General features: G+C 38.5%; 2 long non-coding RNA genes across 3 annotated transcripts in view; one reads left to right on the forward strand and one right to left on the reverse strand.

The window, feature by feature from the left end:
* The first annotated feature begins 630 nt into the window (after nt 1–630).
* Nucleotides 631–20,827, forward strand: part of LOC127531628 (uncharacterized) — a 34,859-nt gene continuing 14,662 nt past the window's right edge. Inside the window, exon 1 of the long non-coding RNA XR_007938761.1 lies at nt 631–1,143. This is a non-coding gene — a long non-coding RNA (uncharacterized LOC127531628). The remainder of the gene's footprint in view (nt 1,144–20,827) is intronic.
* Nucleotides 1,388–4,125, reverse strand: LOC127531620 (uncharacterized). Of its 2 annotated transcripts, none has more exons than XR_007938752.1 (5): nt 3,624–4,125; nt 2,519–2,576; nt 2,241–2,310; nt 1,963–2,045; nt 1,388–1,540 (listed from the first exon to the last, which is right to left on the reverse strand). It is a non-coding gene; the product is annotated as an uncharacterized LOC127531620 (long non-coding RNA). The 2 variants fall into 2 exon arrangements; XR_007938753.1 differs by having other exon boundaries at nt 1,963–2,048.

Genomic DNA, 20,827 nt, shown 5'->3' on the forward strand with positions numbered 1-20,827 from the left:
GCCTGACTGCAGCCTCTCTCAGCAGGAGTCTCTGACAAACAATCAGCATTATGGCAAGAACTACTACTGTTGTTTAAACTATATGTTGATTTCTACATCATTGAAACTTTCCGGATAAAAGACTGTCGGTTCTTATTTTCTGATTGATCTATTTTAAACAGTCAAATTGTGAATGTTTTTTTTATTTATGATATATTCCAAGCAGTTAAATTGTTAATGTTTTATTTATCCAAATGATATATTTCAAACAGTTAAATTGCTAAAGTTTTATTTTCTGATTGGTATATTTCAAACAGTTAAATTGCTAAAGTTTAATTTTCTGATTGGTATATTTCAAACAGTTAAATTGCTAAAGTTTTATTTTCTGATTGGTATATTTCAAACAGTTAAATTGCTAAAGTTTTATTTTCTGATTGGTATATTTCAAACAGTTAAATTGCTAAAGTTCTATATTCTGATTGGTATATTTCAAACAGTTAAATTGCTAAAGTTCTATATTCTGATTGGTATATTTCAAACAGTTAAATTGCTAAAGTTCTATATTCTGATTGGTATATTTCAAACAGTTAAATTGCCAAGGTTTTTTTGTTAGTTCTTGTTGAGTGTCTTGTGTTTAAATTAACTAACTTAGAGAGTGTAAAAAGATTCTTGCTTGCTTGTTTAACAAACCCGCTTCTCCCCCGCTACGCTGATAAACCCTCTCGATTAAGGAGGGGCTTCCTGTCAGTGTAGCTGGGGGAGGTATCTAGCGCTCACACGGTCACGACAGCTCTCAGTGACAGGTCGCAGGGGTAGCGCGCAGAAAGGCGAGATAGGAGAAAGCTAATAGAGAACATTTGATTTCACGGGTTTCTCTGTCAAAAAGAATGCTAAAAACTTTTGTCATAGGGTGGATGGACAAGAATGCTGAAATTTTTGTTTTACAGGGACGCGTCTGCTCCAGATCAGATAAATACTTTTGACTGTTAGGACCCGGGAGGGGGGAGGGGGCGCATCTGCACCGAATAGATAAGCCGCTGAGGGTTAGGGAGACACTTTAGACCTGACTTTGGCGTCCGAGGGGAAGGGGCTCCCGGAATAAACAAAGATCACGTGGTGAAAATATCACGTCATAAGGCGGGACTTCCTGTAAAAGAGCACGTGGTAAGGCGGGACTTCCGGTTTAAAAAGGGGGCGGGGCCACCTGTCAAAGTTGTGACGTGGCAGCTTCTGATTGGAAGCTGTCAATTTTGACGAAAGGTGGTTTATATTCCTCTCTAGTGTAATGCTTTACTTTGGCTGTTAAACAAAATCATAGCCTGTTTTACAACTTTTAAAAAAAACATGCACCAAAAAAACACTGCTAAACCTGACACAATAGCTTTAATTTACCTTTAATCCTTGGAGTTTTGGGCCGCTGACCTACAGAGGAATGAGCTGTGTGTCAAAGAAAAGAGAAGTATAAGTCATCATAGCAACATCACTATTTAATATTAATACCATGGTCAATTTGTACCTTGGGAAGAATGGGCAGGGGATCCAGTTTGAAGTCTAGGAGTCTCTGTTGGCAGAGGGAGAAATGGAACATACTCACCTTACTTAAAAAAAAACAACAGTTATATCACTCTGAAACTGACTATACAATACATTTTTACTTTGCTGTGATGCTCCCCTACGAGTTCAATCACCTTTTGGGGTCATAACATAGTTAATTGCACATCATAATTGCCTCAGCAATTAGATCAACAGCAATGTCATCATTGTTTACCGTGTTGAAATGAAATCTTTTCACTCACACCATTTGTCATTTGCAGTATATTCAGTGGAGGCTTTAAAAAAGGTCAGAATATTAAAACTTGCAACTTATGATGTCTCGTTGAATTTATTAAATTACAATGTACACAGGGGTGGGGGCAGCAAATGCAATTAATGATCGTATTTGCAAACAATATTGTAATCGCTGCTATAAACATTAATGATTACCCTGTGGGGTCCGGGCACGGGTCATCACAGGACTGCCCCGTCTATCACAGGCCCTCCAGGACACTACTGGGGTGTTAGGAGCTCTGCTAGGAGAGAGACATATGCAAAAATTGAACAGTCCTGGCTGCATGTGTGGACTTGACGTCTTCTCGACACCCACATTCATTATTTGGGGTGGGGGATAATTAGAAATTGATAATCGTGATTATGACAAAACAATAATTTCACTAGTTGGACACAATTGTCCCCGTGTATTTGCTGTACTTAACCAAACATACCTTGACTTCTGACTTTTTTTTCCATAACGGCCCCTGTCAGGGACTGCAGATGATGTCTGACCTTGCACAGCTGTAATCAAAAACAGATACAAAAATTATTATATTCAGCATTGCATTTTGGTATTTTGTCCTCTCCTGCTGCTAATCATTGTTTCACCAACACAGGTTTTAATACTTAGTGGAGAACAATGTTATTTTTGGCCATGAGACAGTCATTAAATTTAAATTATCTAATAACCAGGGGAATAATTTGAATATAATAAACATATAAATTATACCCGGTGTAGAGGAATGCAGAGGGGATCAAAATTGTTTTTGGACTGGATGGTGAATCACCTGGGGAAGACATAATTATCACAGATGTGTATTGTTTTAATTAATTTAAATTATAAGTATTAACTGGACAAAAAAAGAATACAAATAAAGAGGACAACATTACAAACTCAGGATATCTGAGTCAATGAATTGTCGGGTGAAGGCTGCCATGCTAATAAAAGCAGGAAAAAAGAAATGTTCAAATTTGATAAAACAATGTTTTTGAATTAAAAAACTTAGAAATACCTTAGCCTTACATTTTGAAAGAGCTACTGATATTTTCGTTTGTTCAAACAAATCTGGAGAGTTGGGTTGCTCTTGGCCTACAAAAATAAAATTGCTTTACAAATCTGGCCTGTAGGTGATCCTCTTAATCATCAGGACTTTGTACAAAGCAAGGACAGCACATGCTGACATAAATAATGAACATTTGTAGAGAAAAGTTGAAGAAAAAGGAAAAACAAAAACAAAAAGCTAGACAACTCTAGTCTGCAGAAACCATGAAAAAAGAATGAACAGCTAATTAATCTTTACCTCAAAGCTATACACACAATGGCTTCCATTTATGATAGGATGCAAAGTCAAACATTCCCTGACATCAGTCTACATAAAAATAGCAGCTTAACTTCACACATACACAAAATTGAGCTCAACTCCAGGTTTTCGTTCACTTCTCAGTGTTGTGGGACACTCGTCCGAGCCGGTCAGTGTGGGGGGAAAAAAGCACGTTAGGGCGGACTTTGACGCGGGGGGGCAAGTTGCCCCATACTTTTCGCTAGCTGAGCTGCGAAGCTGCCTGCCTGGCTAAATACTGGAGCTATGTCGAAAAATCATTTCTCCATCACTCACATGTATGAAATGACATATGAAAACAGACCCCAGGTTGAAAGCAAACGAAGTTCCCCACTAGTCGATGGCCCACACTGGCTAAGCTAGCAACTCGTTAGCTAGCCCTCATGCTATCAACCGACACACAATGCATGCAAATGCTAAACTGAAGCATGATTGTAAAAGGACCAAACATTGCAAAATTAAACATTTTTCTATAATATCTGCTTCAGCACCCACCTCTTAACCGCTGAATGAGGTAAAATTTACTTCTTTGAAACTTTTTCCTGCGTGTCTTCAAACTTCCCACACCAACGAACTAGTGACTGCATCTGCGCAAAGATTCCTCTGTCGGAAGCATGGTCGGAAGTTGTGCCGTCCATAAAGAGAAGCTTTTTTTCATGTTATGATCATGTGATCTTCATACGAATACAAAGCGGGGGCCTTACAGAGCTACCAATTATTTTTGTCGTTGATATCGTGGCAAAGCGGCTATGGCGATAAGTTTTGTCACGGACTACTTTTCTCTGAGCGGAATAATATTTTGCCAGGAAGTGGTTGCACAGTCTGTCACATGAGCGTGCTCCACCAATAAGGTGGCTGCATCTTTGTCAACATATAAGCCAAGATGGCGATGCACATGGAAAGAGCTGGCTATATTCCATTAGATTATTGTTTCTTTTATTTTACGAAGATTTAAAATACATACCTCTGAATGGTGTCGGCGTTGAAAAGCGGAATATCAGACGTCTACATATAGACTGTAGTTTATAATGATCATGGCTAATAAAATGATTTTAGTCCAATATCAAGAGATCAGTTCTGCAACATGCAGTTATTTTAAATAAACAACTTTGGATAAAATTAATTTGTTGAAATTCAGTCTATAAGCGATGTCGCTTAACGGCTATCATAAATGATTTAGTTCAGTATTTAGAGATCAGTTGTGCAACATGCATTTATTGTTTTAAATAAAAAAATATTAAATGATGGATAAAATTCTGTTGTCTATATTCGGTCTATGTCTAAACGTTGAAATGCAGTAGAGATTTAGACGTCTAAATCTCGGATATATTTAGACTAGACTGTATATCGCTCAATGGCTATCATAATTATATCAGTTCAGTATTTGAAGATCAGTTCTGCAACATACAGTTATTGTTTTAAATAAACAACTTTTGAATGATGGATTAAATTCAGTTGTCTAGATTCGGTCTATATCTAGATGGTGAAATGCAGTATAGATTTCAACGTCTAAATCACGGCTAAATTTATACTATACTGAATATCGCTCAACGGCTATCATAATTATTTTAGTTCAGTATTTGGAGATTAGCTATGCACCTTACCGTTGTTTTTTTTTAAATAAACAACTTTTGAATGATGGATTAAATTCAGTTGTCTAGATTCGGTATATATCTAGACGTTGAAATGCGGTATATATTTAAACGTCTAAATCTCGGCTATATTTATACTATTCTGAATATCGCTCTATGGCTATCATAATTATATTAGTTCAGTATTTGGAGATTAACTATCCACCTTACCGTTGTTTTTTTCAATCAATCAATCAATCAATCAAATAAACAGTTGTAGAATAATTGATTAAGCTGCAATGTCTAAATTCCATCTAAAAACAGATGGCATCTAGACGGTTGAATTTAGGTCTAAAAAATCTAGACGTCTAATAGACGTCTATTGTTCAGTGGGTAGCAAAGATTAGTAAGGATGAAGTGAGGAGGGTATTGAAGAGGATGAAGAGTGGAAAGGCACTTGGTCCTGATGATATACCTGTGGAGGTATGGAAGTGTCTCGGAGAGGTAGCAATAGAGTTTCTGGCTGGGTTGTTCAACAGGATCTTAGATAGTAAGAAGATGCCCGAGGAATGGAGGAGAAGTGTGCTGGTGCCCATCTTTAAGAACAAGGGAGATGTGCAGAGTTGTGGCAACTACAGAGGAATAAAGCTGATGAGCCACACGATGAAGCTATGGGAAAGAGTACTTGAAGCTAGGCTAAGGGCAGAGGTGAACATCTGTGAGCAGCAGTATGGTTTCATGCCAAGAAAGAGTACAACAGATGCAATATTTGCTTTGAGGATGCTGATTGAGAAGTACAGAGAAGGTCAGAAGGAGCTGCATTGTGTCTTTGTAGATCTGGAGAAAGCTTATGACAGTGTGCCCAAAGAGGAACTGTGGTTTTGTATGAGGAAGTCTGGAGTGGCAGAGAAGTATGTTAGAGTGGTGCAGGACATGTATGAGGACTGTAAGACAGTGGTGAGATGTGCTGTAGGTGTGACAGAGGAGTTCAAGGTGGAGGTGGGACTACATCAGGGATCTAGCCTAGCCGCGCTAGACAACCCACGGCAACGAATTTAATTCTCTGCCAGGGTGGGTCTAGTTACCCTCCATAAGGCTCGAGGCTGGATTCTCCTAAAACTGGCCGGACCAATCACCATGAAGTGTAGAGTCAGAAGGTGGGCGTAACGAAGTGACGACAGGGGCGTGACGATTCTGACAGAAACAACCAGCGCACAATAAACAGTTATCTTTCGACTCGGCTTTGGCCACAGCCCTTAAAGATTTGAAGCTAAAATTCAACTTGAAAGATAAACAAAGGACGGCACTTAAGTGTTTCATTGAGAAGAAAGACGTATTTGGACTTATGCCGACGGGATATGGCAAATCCTTAATATACCAGTTGGCTCCGCGGCTTCGCTGGTTGGGAAGCTAATGGGACTTAGCCACAATCCGCTGGTGCTCTCGGAACTACGTCAGCCTATTCGTTGCGTTGATTGGTTGTATACCTACCCAATTGCTGCAGAGTGATTTGATAGACAACCTTTTAGCCCGCCTCCCTCCCTGTCGAGCTTCCCTAGACCCTTGTGCCGTCAGAAACATGGGTATAGCATGGCAAGGCTATCAGGGATCAGCTCTGAGCCCCTTTTTGTTTGCTATGGTGATGGACAAGATGACAGACAAGGTTAGACAAGAGTCTCCGTGGACTATGATGTTTGCAGATGACATTGTGATCTGTAGTGAGAGCAGGGAACAGGTGGAGGAGAAGCTAGAGGAGTGGAGGTTTGCCCTGGAAAGGAGAGGAATGAAGGTTAGCCGCAGCAAGACAGAGTATCTGTGTGTGAATGAGAGGGACACAAGTGGAAGAGTGAGGTTACAGGGAGAATAGATCAAGAAGGTGGAGGATTTGAAGTACTTAGGGTCAACAGTACAGAGCAATGGAGAGTGTGGAAAAGAGGTGAAGAAGCGTGTACAGGCAGGCTGGAACAGCTGGAGAAAAGTGTCAAGTGTGATGTGTGATAGAAGAGTTTCAGCTAAAATGAAAGGAAAGGTTTACAAAACTGTGGTGAGACCAGCCATGTTGTTTGGTCTGGAGACAGTGTCCCTGAGGAAAAGACAGAAGGCAGAGCTGGAGGTAGCAGAACTGAAGATGCTGAGGTTCTCTTTGGGAGTGACCAAGATGGATAGGATCAGGAATGAGTACATCAGAGGGACAGCACATGTTAGAAGCTTCGGAGATAAAGTCAGAGAGGCCAGACTGAGATGGTTCGGACATGTCCGGAGGAGAGAGAGTGAATATATTGGTAGAAGGATGCTGAGTTTCCCACTGCCAGGCAGGAGGCCTAGAGGAAAACCAAAGAGGAGGTTCATGGATGTGGTTAAAGAGGACCGGAAGGTTGTTGGTGTGAGAGAAGAGGATGCAGAAGACAGGGTTAGATGGAGGCAATTGATTCGCTGTAGCGACCCCTGAAGGGAAAAGCCGAAAGGAAAAGAAGAATTCTGCTGGTCGAATCAGCTGAAGCGCCACGGTGACATCACTTGACTTCAGCCGTGCTCGGAGTTGGCGTCCTGTGATCAGCTGTTGACTACCTACCCTGGACAGAAAGCCCCGCCCAGAGCCATTTGATTGACAGCTCAGTCCACCAAGTAAAAGCAAAGGCTTTTGTCATTGCTTTTACTTGGTGGACTGGGGGAAAAGCAATGACAAAAAAGAGAAAAAGGAAAAGCAAAAACAAAAGTACCTTTTTATTTGTTTATTTATTTATTTATTTATTCTTTTGTTTATTCCTCTTTATATTTGCATATTTATTTCCTTATTTTTTAACAGAATTATTTTTTTATTTCTCTTCATATTTACACATTTATTTCCTTATTTATTTATTTATTTATATTTTATTGTGGCACTCCTGTGACTCTATATCTCAGAGCTCATGACAGTAATAAATTCCACCAAACCAGGAGCATGTCTGTTAGATCCTATCCCAAGCAGACTATTTATGGACGTCGTTCCTTTACTTACCACTTCAGTTTTAGACATCATCAACCTCTCTTTATTACTGGTTTTGGTACATTTCTTGAATCATCCTCAACATTTACAAAACAATAAGTGCATTTCTCAAAACAATTTGTGCAAATAGCAAAATACCATGGATTACCTGCTTTAGCCAGTCTCTTGCTCAAAATCCTTAGTTCATCTCTCAAAAGTAAATATCTGAGTCAATGTCAGTGCCATCAGAATGACAAGTCCTTGTGTCATTGTGTATGGACAAAACAGTCAAATTGCTTAGTCATGTTGTCATTATAACGGTGTGCTCTGGAGGGATGTTCTGATGTAAGCTATGGCTAACGTTTTAATGACAGTTATTGTAAATTGTAAATTATACCTTAGTGTATGTGGCAGATTGATTGCAAGAGACTGAACAAGATTCACATTTACGCTTTTAATTTGTTGACATACGTCATTGTGATACAGGAAGGAAAACAGTGCTGCATAGCTCAAAGAAAAACACAAATAAAAACAAAAGTAGAAATGTGAACAGGACAATCTCCTTAGGGAAAACTGTACATGCAGTGCTGTAGGAACTACGGTGCAGTCTTCTTACACCTCCTGATGTTCCTGTCTGTTGGGCCACAAATTCTCATCCACATCACAAATATCTTCTCTTGCGTCTTTGAGCGATTTCAGAAAACCCTAACCCTTCACACATTTCCCTTCGTAGAGAAAGGCAAGATTCGCCTGGGAGCAATTTACCAATTCAGGACAGATTTGGAAAGAAAGTCTAATGGATATGTGATCAAGATGACAAAAGCAACGGATAATGTAGGAAACGGCAGAGAATTGTAAATAATCATTTGCATGGATGCACCAAAGCATTTGCAATTTGTTCAGAAAGAAGAAATGGCAAACTGCTTTTTTTGGGTGCCAGGTGCAGGTAAGTGACGTAGGATGTGGTAAGTGACGATGTGCTTGATCTCACTCACAATGCCATTATACACAACACTGCCATAAAATAATTAATACTAAAGTTAATTCCCGTCTTCACTGCACTGCTCACAGCACCAATGTCCTTTTTAAATCATATTTTATTTTTTTCACTGTTACTCGTTTCACTTTTCACTCTTTTTCTTTCTCACCTTTTCACAGTTCACCAATATTTCACCTGTTATAATCACTCAAACCTCACACACAGACATGAGAATAGGAATTTGTTGACACACATCAGCACTATACACAGCTCACATAAACACATTCACTTAAAGCTTGTTGGAACAGCACAATCACGTTTGAAAATATTAAACAGGGTGATTCAGAATGCACACTTAGCTGGCATGTATGCACGTATGTGGCCCCTTTCAGATATAAGCTCTGGTAATATGCATGTAGCACTTACTTTAGTTGTTCAGTCATGAACGCACTTTTTAACGCAAGGTTTGTCACTTGGAATGTGCGTGGAGCTGGTACAGGGGAAAAGAGACTGAAAATCAATCAGCAACTGCAGAATTTGCAAGCAGACATTGTCTTATTGCAGGAAACTCATTTATCAAATTCATCATTGGATCTTCTTCCATCAGCACAGTTTCCACATGTGTACTCAGCCTGTTATAATTCCAGGCAAAGAGGAGTAGCAATCCTTATAAATAAAAGACTAACCTTTGGTATTGATAGCACAATTGCAGACCCACAAGGCAGATTTATTATGGCGGTAATATCCATCCAAAATGTTAAACTGTGCATTGTGAATATATATGGTCCAAATGTTGATGACCCCTCCTTTTTTCACTCTCTCTTCACTTCACTTGATGGTTACTCAAATAACGCACTGATTATAGGAGGGGACTTCAACATGGTGTGTGACCCGGGAATGGACAGGCTCAGTACCACAGGAAACCAGCGAGTATGGCGATCCTCAGAAACAGTTCAACAATATATGAAGGATTTTGGTCTTTGTGATGCGTGGCGTTCTCATCACCCTACCGTAAGAGAATATACAATCTTTTCTTCAGCTCATCGTTCTTACTCTAGACTAGATTATTTCTTAATTAGCAACACGCTGATGAATGACATTTCAGAAATCAAAATCCATCCCATTACCATTAGCGATCATGCACCTGTATTATTTACCCTTAAAAATAAGAATAATAAACCCCCAGCTACAAACTGGAGATTTAACACATCATTACTTAAAGATCCCGAATTTATCAGCTATGTTAAAAGAGAATGGTCTATATATCTAGAAGATAACGACTTGCCAGAAACATCAGCATGTCTTTTGTGGGAAGCAGGAAAAGCAGTTTTGAGAGGAAAATAATATCTTTCTCTTCACATAAGAAAAAGAAAGAGGTCTCAAGAATCTCAGAGTTAGAACTTCTAATTCAATCCCTGGAGGAAGCTTATCGTGTTTCTCCAGAAGAGCACACGCTGAAGGATATAAGACAAGCTAAACTTGAACTTAATGAAATTATAGATAAAAAAACTAAATTCGTGGTGCAAAGACTTCGCTTAGAGAACTTTGAACATAGCAATAAATCTGGTAAATTTCTGGCCAATCAGTTAAAAGTAAACAAAGAGAAAACAACAATCTCTGCTGTCAAAGACCCAGATGGAAACATCAGCCATGACCCAGATAAGATAAATGATACCTTTAGAGATTTCTATAAAGGATTATACAAATCACATATAAAGACAACAGAAGAGGACATTAATCAGTTCTTTAGTTCAATTACTCTACCAAAAGTACAACATGAAAATAGATTGGTGTTGGATTCTCCTCTGTCAGTCGAAGAACTTCGGAAATCTCTGCAGCATATGCCGAACAATAAAGCACCCGGTCCAGATGGCTATCCAGTTGAATTCTATAAAGAATTTTGGACAACGTTGGCTCCCACCTTTCATAAAATGGTCACAGAAATTAAAAACAAACAAAAAATATCTTCAAATATGAACTTAGCCAAAATTATTTTGTTATTAAAACCAGAAAAAGACCCCACACTTCCATCTAGCTACCGTCCAATTTCATTAATAAATGTAGATCTCAAAATTATCAGCAAAGCTCTCGCCAGTAGAATAGAAAAGTAACCCCCCTTATAATACATCCTGATCAAACAGGTTTTATTAAAGGGAGACATTCCTCTACTAATATGTGCAGATTAATTAACATAATAGATTATTCCACAATACATCATTTAGAATCCACAATCATCTCGTTAGACGCAGAAAAGCATTTGATCGAGTAAATTGGAAATTTCTGTTTGCAACATTAAACAGATTTGGTTTTGGGCCATCTTTTATAGACTGGATAAAAATCTTTTATAATAACCCGGCTGCTTGTGTTAAGACCAATGACCAGACTTCTCCAAGTTTCTGTTTGCAGAGAGGCACTAGGCAGGGCTGCCCACTTTCTCCATCACTTTTCGCCATCTTTATTGAACCTCTTGTAGCTGCCATAAGACAAAATACAGACATCAAAGGAATCCAAGCCAACAATATAGAACATAAAATAAGTCTTTATGCAGATGATGTATTACTTTTCCAAAATAACTCCAAATCATCTATCTCCCAGACAATTACGCTTATTAATAAATTTTCATTGATATCTGATTATTCTATCAACTGGTCTAAGACTACAGTCATGCCTATTAATTGTGACATACCAAGAATATCTAACATCACAATACAGTCTGGAAACCTCAGATATTTAGGCATAAATATCTCTCCCAGGATATCAGAACCTATAAAACTAAATTATGTTCAGTTATTGAAAACCATAGAGGATCTTATACGGTGGAAGCACTTACCCATATCACTCATGGGGAGAGTAGCCACTATTAAAATGATGGTTTTACCTAAAGTTAACTATGTATTCTCAATGATACCATCCAAACCATCCTCCTGTTGGTTTAAATCACTGGACTCATATATATCCAAATTTCTTTGGAAAAACAACCATGATGTATCATTTTAAAGACTCTGCAACAGACTAAAGATAGAGGTGGACTGGATTTACCTAACTTCAGTCACTACTTCCTAGCTAGTAAGTTGCAGTATATTTCCAAATGGCTAAAACCTAGTAATGCAGATGAGTTATGGTTAGATGTAGAGCAAGCAATATGTGAGGACATAGCCGTTTCTGACTTGCCATTTATCAGCACAACTATTAAATCTCATCAGTGTTTCAAAAGCATTAATATCAGCTCCTCTTTAATGGCTTGGTGGGAATTTCTAAAATTAAGTAAGTCTTCAGTCATTCCATGTAAATTTACTCCAATCTGGAATAACCCTGACATTCTACAAAATAGAAAGATGATACATTTTACTCACTGGAGAAACCAAGTGATAAAACAGTTAGAACATATCATAGAAGATGGTAACGTTCTGTCATTTCACACACTCACTTCACAATATGGAATTAGCAACACAAATTTTTAGAATACCACCAACTTAAATCGATTATAGGAAAAAAATACACTCTCAACCAATTACACTGGCAGCTTCCTCTTAGAGTAGAAGAATTCTTAAATTTTCGTCCCCCAAAGCTATTATCAAATTATATAGAATATTATCAAAGTCAGAAGATACAATCTTTCTTCCTACAACAAAATGGGAAGCTGACCTATCCAGTAATCTTAATCAAAATGCATGGTCACAAATATGTTTAAATACCTTTAAAATGTCAAAGAACTCAAATATGCAACTTATACAATTTAAAATTCTGCACAGAGTTCATTATACAGGACAAAGGATGTTCAGGATGGGTCTGTCCCATTCGGATATTTGCTCACACTGCAGTGATAACATGACTGACAGTTACCTCCTCGTGGTTTGGTGGCTCGGATCTCTGCTCTGGGATTGCTGCCGGCTCGCCTGGGTCTTGTGGGCTCTCGGGCCCGCTTCTGGCCTTCACGGAGGTCAGAGGTCATAGTTGCATGATCACAGTCACAATTGCACTGTACTCTGCATGTGAACATAGCAACCATGTTGTCTTGGGGGTGTTAAGTTTGTCCTGGTGCCAAAATATCAAAAGACATGTTTCCTCAGTTTGTGTGTTTCACATAGATGATTTGAATAATTACTAGCTGTGTTTCGTAACAAAACCCGGAGGATGCGTTCCGGTGTGTCTTTGTTAAGGTGTACTAGCTTGTTATCTGTTGTGTCGGTTTCAATTGAAAGATAATTGTATTCTTGCACTTTTCCTTTTCTCTTCACTATCCCCTCTTGTTGTTGTTTTTTTTCTCCTTTTCTCGTTTCTTTCTTTCTGCCTTTCCCCTGTCAGGTCCGGCAAATTTATGTATATTTAACTAATCAACAAGTATTCAATCTAAATAAATTACTGTACAGTATCAAGGGGAGTCTTATACTTACGAACTCCCCTTGGAAAAGCAAACTTGTATGGCACAATGCAGCAGCCAGATCCTCATTCTGCCTGCTCTGTTGCCGGACAGGACACACACACACACAAAAAAAGAAATGGCAAACTGCTTTTTTTGGTGTGCACAAGTGACACAATGATGTGAAGACTGAACAAGTAGTTTTGAGAATGTCAATTCTGATCTGAGAAATGTACCCAGGCAACTGAGAAAAACTGTAAAGGGCCATATATTGCAGGCTTTTATGGTTACTGTAATAAAACTTATGTGACCATATGTACAGAAATGGTTTGAGCAGTCTCAGTCAGGGTTAGAATGCATCATAGTACAGAACAGCACTGGTGAAAGTCAACAATGATCTTCTTATAGCCTCAGACAGTGGACCTTGTTTCTATACTTGTTCTGCTGGATCTCAGTGCTGCATTTGATCCAATTGATCGCAGTATCTTATTAAAGACACTGGGGCATGGTTTTGGGATTACAGGACCACACAAAAACTGGTTTAAATCATATTTATTTCATATTATTTTTATATTTTCCAAAGTTAATGATGGTTCTTCCATCCAAACCAGAGTTAATTATGGATGCCACAGGGTTCTTTGTTAAGGACGGTCCACGTATATTTTGGTAATTGGATTTTCCGTTCCTAAAGCCAGGTATTGATAAACAAAAACCGAGTGTTATTTGATTTTCGTTTTCAAAGGCAAAATTAAAATTGAAATACAGGCATTTTTCCTTTTCACGATCAAAAGGGAATATACGAATTTTAAAAAGCTTTGATTTTCATTTTTTTATTTACGATAACAAAAAATAAAACAAGTAAGAGACAGAAACGAAAAAGGTCCGTTTTTTCGTTTCTGAGACTGGAAGTGGTCATCAGCAAGGGTGAACCAAACGGAGTACGGCTGCATAGACTGTAAATAAATGTTTTTTTTGTTAGTTTTCATGGTCAAAATGAAAGATCAGTGGCCGATCTTAAATAAATCATATCGATTTTTTTATTTATTAAGTTTTGGCGAGGCAAGGGACGTGGTTAACCTGATTGACAGTTTGTCTGGAATGACTGACAGTCTGGAGGATGTAGCCGAGACTCTGCTCTCCTGATTTGGATTAATTCTGATATGGTCACTGGTGGTTTATCGGTGAAGAAACAGAACCTTTTCCAGAGACACTTTCCTGCCTGTTGGCTTGTTTTAACCATTTTGCTACCTTCGGCTGATTCTACCAGCAGACACTGAAAGTTCGGTAAGTAGGCTAAATGTTTATTTCTTATCGGTACATGCTTTAATGCACTTCATATGCAACTTTTCGTGTCAGATATACATGTGTGCCATGCCAGTCCAGGTGTTGGTGGAGTTTATTTCTTTGTGTATTGACCAGAGAAGAGAGTTAGCATCTAGTAAAATATTAGCTTTAATATAAATTAGTGAAGCTAACCGAGCGAGCTGCTCAGTCGTAGCTTGATTAAACCTAATGTAGCATTAAGCTAACGATGTTTGCATTGTGTTTTATGGAAACAGCTGAAGTGTGTTGTGTTAGTGTAATGTGGTACATTTAGTTAATAAAACTGTGTGGAGATGCTGGTTCACATTATTGTAACGTTTAAGAAAACCTAAATGTGATTCAAACAGTAAGGTTAAGGTTCTGTGTTGTCAGTAGTCCCTAAATATCTGGCTGAGTCTCTGAAGTTAAAACTGGAGAAACAGTAAATCTTACTCTCCGAGTCGTTAACATTGTTTAATGACTGATTCACATGTTGTAGGTACATCTTCGTGGCAGGATTAGAAAAATAACCTCCAGAATATGTCCAAATAATGATCGAACACTACACAGTTAATACATTTAAACTGCAGCACAGATAAGCTGGATAATAAAATCCTCTCCTAAAGCTAAAGTGACTACAGGTCTTTCTGTCGTTCACGTGCTTGGAAAACTATATGAAATAGGAAATCTTTCCAGGGATACTTTAAAAATGAACCTCTGCTGTTGATGCTGATACTGTGACATCTCTCTTCATCTCAGGTGTCTCATGTTCACGCATGTGAGGATCTTCTGAGTGAAGCCACAGAAGGAAAACCTCATCTGGTTGTGAAGAAGGAGACTGAAATGACGACATTCTCAGTGAACCACTTCCTGTTTAACTTCACTGACAGAAGGACAGACCAACTCTTTCAGCAGTTTATTATTCTCTGTTCTTAGTATTCACAGATTCTATTTATTACCTTTAACTTCATCTCTGCTGCTGTAGCAGAAATACAACAGGGTTTCTGCAGAGCATTAATAGTCATTAAGTTGATTTTGCAAAAATTAAGGCCTTAAATGGCATTAAAAATCATTACATTTGATTCTTGGTGGCATTAAAATTTCTTTCTGCAGTTTTCAAGAAAATAATTGACAATAATATATATTTATAGACTGCGATTTGTCAGATATGTGCATCTGCGTAAGCATGCCGAAGCACTGAGATAATTGTTCCAGCCGGTTGGGTACAATTTCTAAAAACTGCATGTTTTTAAAGTGGCCGGCAGGCTGGACCAGGCTGGGAAATGGGGAAACACAAATTCCAGCAAAAATGGCTCAAAAACGTGGATTTCAGAGAATGACTGCAGCCCATTGGTGTTCAGGGGTGGTTCCCAGATTCAGAAATAGTCAAATGTAGGGTTTTCATATAAAAATCATCTTTTACAAAAAAAACCCCAAACCCATGTAATTTGAGTTCATGGTCGTGGCATTAAAATTTTTACAGTATAGCATTAAAATTGCATTAAAAAGCATTAAATTTGACTGATTGATATCTGCAGAAACCCTGTACAACATAAAAAGTCCATGTTATTTGTAACAGATATGTAGCATTAAAACATCAACACATTCAGGTCAAGAGCTTCATTATTTCCTTCATTGCACATTTAAAAACTGCATTATTTAACAATTGTGAACTGTAAAGATGTGTAAACACACAATAAATGGATGAAATAAATAATGTGTTGCTGACAGTGAAGTGTACAAACTGAACAGTCACAAGACAAGTTGTATTATGAAGAGAGGAGCTGAATCTGCAGCATTATTGTTCTTAATGGAAGGATGAGGAGAACATTAGTGATGAAGGAGAGAAGACTGTTCAGACAACCACAGCTGGATGTTCATGTTCTCTGTAGCTTTTAGTCCATCAGACTAGATGTTCCAAATGATCCAGACCAAGGCTGGAAGGAAAAGACACGCAAACAGTGAGAAGAGAGAGCTCCAAGGTTCTTTCAGTCCAGCCATGCATGGAAACTTTAAATATCAGAGTGAAACCACATTAGGACAGGGTCGGTCCAAGTTTCGATGTGGGTTTTCGGTGCGGCAAAAACTGTTTGTAAACCAATTCGAACAGCAGGGCCACCTGCGGTGGGGTTGGCGCTCCGATTCTGCGAGCGAGGTGGGAGGTGGAGGTGAGGTACCGGGCCGAGCAGCGGGGATTCTTACAGATGATCGCCGCTGCTGTGGGACACACGTCTCATTCTGATCACCAGGTGTATTAAAAATGATCCCGAGATCACCACGACTATTTTTTGCCACACACTTGTTGCTCAGTGAAATCTGGCTTATAACCGTGTCCGACCAGTAGCGCAAACACGGAAATGACCGGCAGCAGCCACCACGTGAGTTTCGTGTGACGGACTGGCTTGGCTCGCGTGCCAAATCAAATTTTCAAAATCATCTGGCGGGCCAGATATATTCCTGACGGGCAAGTTTTGGCCTGCGGGCCGCCAGTTGCTGACCCACTGCCATTAGGTATGAATGAAACGCAACAGAGTGTTGTATTTTGTCCTACTTTCTAATCTTATAGAAATGTTTGTTTTCCTGGTTGAGGCCAAAGAACAATTTTACTGCCTAGATGGGACAATAAAGTTTATTATTTTTATTCTAATGTATCATTAGCATTAATATGAGCGTCACAGTTATCTGACCGTACACTGTTGTAGAGAAAAAAAAGTCTGAAGCAAAGAACAGAGATATGAACTCAGAACTGAATTGTTCTTCATTCATTGAACTGAGAGATTAACATTCATCAGTAACAGAAGTTCTGTGGAGGAACGTTAACATAGATTAATTTCTGTCTGCTGATCATTAATGAACTGCACCTCGAAACAGCAGTTTCTCCTTAATTGACTGATCTATTATGATTGATCAGCTGTGCCTTCACGACACTTAGCTACACCTAATAGATAACACTGACTAACCGGGGTTAGCCTCAGTGTAAACACAAAGTTAGGAAACATAAGTTGAGATTTACAGAACGGACTTTAAAACACGATGTTAGAACATGTTATATCAGAGGTTACAGTCTGATGTTAACTTACAGTAACTTCACTGCTTTATATGTGATATTGTCCAGAAGTAGAGAGAGTGCAACTAGTTACAAAGTTGACTTTAACACTACCTGTAGAGTTTATCTCCACTTTTGGAAGCTAACATTGTTAGCAGCAGCGGTAGCAGCGTCCATAAACAGCAGAAGCCGATAAATGTGGGCGGGACAGAGAGTCCTCGGCTCTGATTCAGTCTGACCAATCACGGCTCCACCCTTGCTGATGACCACTTCCGGTCTCAGAAAATGAAAAAAACGGTTCTTATTTCGTTTATGTCTCTTACTTATTTTATTTTTTGTTTCTGTAAATAAAAAATGAAATCAAAGCATTTTTTGAAATTCGTATATCCCTTTTTGATCGTGAAAAGGAAAAAAGCCTTGCTATTCAATTTTAATTTTTGCCTTTGAAAACAAAAATCAAATAACCACTCGTTTTTTGTTTTTCAATACCTGCTTTAGAACGGAAAATCCAATTACCAAAATATACACAGACCTAGGACCAATATTATTACCAAACCAAATAGTTACTCTGGATGGCATTGCCTTCGCCTCCAGTTCTACTGTGAGGAACCTTGGAGTTATTTTTAACAAAGATGTGTCCTTCAACACATACATAAAGCAAGTTAATAAGATGGCCTTCTTTCACCTACATAATATTGTCAAAATCAGGAACAGAATCTTGTCTCAGTGTGATGTAGAAAAACAAATCCTTTCCGTTTCTTTTCTTTCCACCGTCGTCAACTGCTTGCTCACAGGGAATCCAAAGGCAACTTTGGACTGTTGGGTTCTCTGTTCTGTGTTTAAAATTTCAAGAGGTCTTTAGCATTACTATATAAATGCTATAAGATGACATATGGTGTGAATTAGTGTTATATAAATAAGATTGAAATGCATTGAATTGAAATAAGTGTTGAGGCAGGCAGACATTTATAGACTTATGACAGCAAGGAGAGTGTGGTCCTGCTGCCGAATTTGAACTAAAATAGTTACCTCCATTTATATTTTCCATTATTTATTATTTAAAAAACAAATTACATTGGCCAATATTTAAAGTTTAAAACCCCAAATATCATTATCAATGTAAAATGCCTGTAAGTCCAGAGGTTGCAAAACATAACATAACATAATCCAGGCACATTTCTTGGCTGGACACAGGAGTCTTGTTGTCACCGTGATGAAGGTAACTAGGAAGACAATGGCTCCAGGATATCACTGCCCTGGCAAGGAAATACTCACATAAGCCCCAGGTAATGTCACAATCCTAGTTTGGCTTCTCAATGTCTAGGATATATCAGATATATAGCTCTGACTCATAAACAGCAAATGGTTTTGGTTTGTTGACCCTGCCAACAAAACCACCTATATATGGTGAGTTTTGTTAATATTTGAGAGGACATCAGCAGAATATGCAGTCAATGGCATGACACTGTACTGAAGTGTACTGATGACAGTCTCAAATATATAGATTCAGATGGCTAGGATTTTTACATTTCAACCTAATAAACAAATCATGTCAGGTTGTGGCCTTTCCAGATCATCATTCTACTTCAGAATCAATTTCTGAAAAAAACACATTTGAGTTACTCCAATATTACAATTTGCCATATTGTTATTGGGAGTCAGAGACATGAGTGCAGACAAAGAACCAAGTAAACCAGAATCAAATATACAAGAGTTTTTGCAAGAGTACTTTACACAGGACAACCGCAAGGCAAATGTACAAGAGGAGAGGGATGTATTGGGGAAGGGAAACTAACTTGGAGGAAAGAATACTTTAAGCTATAAACTGGGGAAGCAACCTCTGTGGTCGAACCCAGGTTTGCCAAACAGAAGTCAAGACTGGGGTAACAACCAGGAATTGCCAGGAGTGATATTAACATCAAACATAAAGAACACTATGAAATACTAGGATTATTTAAGGAGTTACTGACCAGGACCCAGTACAACAAGGCTTGGAATAGTTCAGCATAGGTTATGGACTAAAAAACTCACAAACAGAAACTTAAAGGAGATAGCGCAACACACTAACACTAACCACTGATAAGTGTAAGATCTAAATTACATAAATCACAATAATGAAAAGCTGATCTACTCAGTGGCCGCATAACAGACAGAATGCATGACTACAAATAATTGAACATGACTAGTATGATAGCAGGGCTGCACAGGGACATAGTGGTTAGCGCTTTCGCCTTGCAGCAAGAAGATCCCTGGTTCGCGTCCTGGCTTTCCCGGGATCTTTCTGCATGGAGTTTGCATGTTCTCCCTGTGCATGCGTGAGTTTTCTCCGGGTACTCCGGCGTCCTCCCACACTCCAAAAACATGCTGAGGTTAATTGATCACTCTAAATTGCCCGTAGGTGTGAATGTGAGTGTGATTGTTTGTCTATATATGTAGCCCTGCTACAGACTGGCAACCTGTCCAGGGTGTCCCCTGCCTTCGCCTAAGTCAGCTGGGATAGGCTCCAGCCCCCAATCCCCCCCCAAATAGCAGAAAAAACTATGCTACACTACTGAGCTGGCAGTAGGGACTGGGAGAGATAGTTTAGTTTAGTTTATTGGTTTAGTTAACAGGGACAATGTACAAACACATTAATCTTAAAAAGAAAAGATGCTTTGCACTAGATTATAGCTGTTTGCTAATTTCCATCTGCAGTTCCTGGGCAGATACAACATATATAATGAATATAAAACAGTATATTAAACAAATTCTAAAAATTAACCTTAGCTCATAAATAAAATACATCAGATTACACATGCATTTATATATAACTTATTCAAGATAAAATTATCGAAATATATAAAACAAAAGTAGCAACAACAATAAAATCAAAACATTACGTTACTTAAATAAAAGAGAAACACTTTACTATGGACTAGTGCTGACATGTCTGATTATTGAGAATATGTGTTTTTAAATTTTTGAAAAAGTGTGTAGATCTACAGATGTCTTCAAGCTAACTGGGAGGTTGTTCCAGTGTTTGATAATTTTATAAGAGAAGGCTGCTCGATCAAACGCAGATGATCTATAAAGGCCAGCGCAATTTCTTTGTGCAGTAGAACGCGTTGATTGGGTCGTCTGATCAGAATAAAGTCTAATGAAATTTTTTAATGGAGGTGGAGCAATATTATTTACAATTTTAAAGACAGTTCTTAAATTTTATATAAAATCAAATTGTCAAAGCTGAGCATTTTATATTTGCAAAGAATATTACAGTGATGATGGCACAGAGGTTTTCTGTCATGTATTTTCAATGCCTGATTACAGACAGATCTGAGTGATTTGAGTGTGGTTTCATTGGCCTGAGACCAACAGGACAAACAGTGAGTAATATGAGGAATGATCATGGCATTGAAGTACAAGAAAGAGGCCTCAATTGTCAAACTCTTCCTGATGTGCCTAAAGGAGGATATATTGTATTTAATAGAGTTACATTG

Source organism: Acanthochromis polyacanthus, chromosome 21 (genome assembly GCF_021347895.1).
Source record: "Acanthochromis polyacanthus isolate Apoly-LR-REF ecotype Palm Island chromosome 21, KAUST_Apoly_ChrSc, whole genome shotgun sequence".
Taxonomy (NCBI): Eukaryota; Metazoa; Chordata; class Actinopteri; family Pomacentridae; genus Acanthochromis; species Acanthochromis polyacanthus.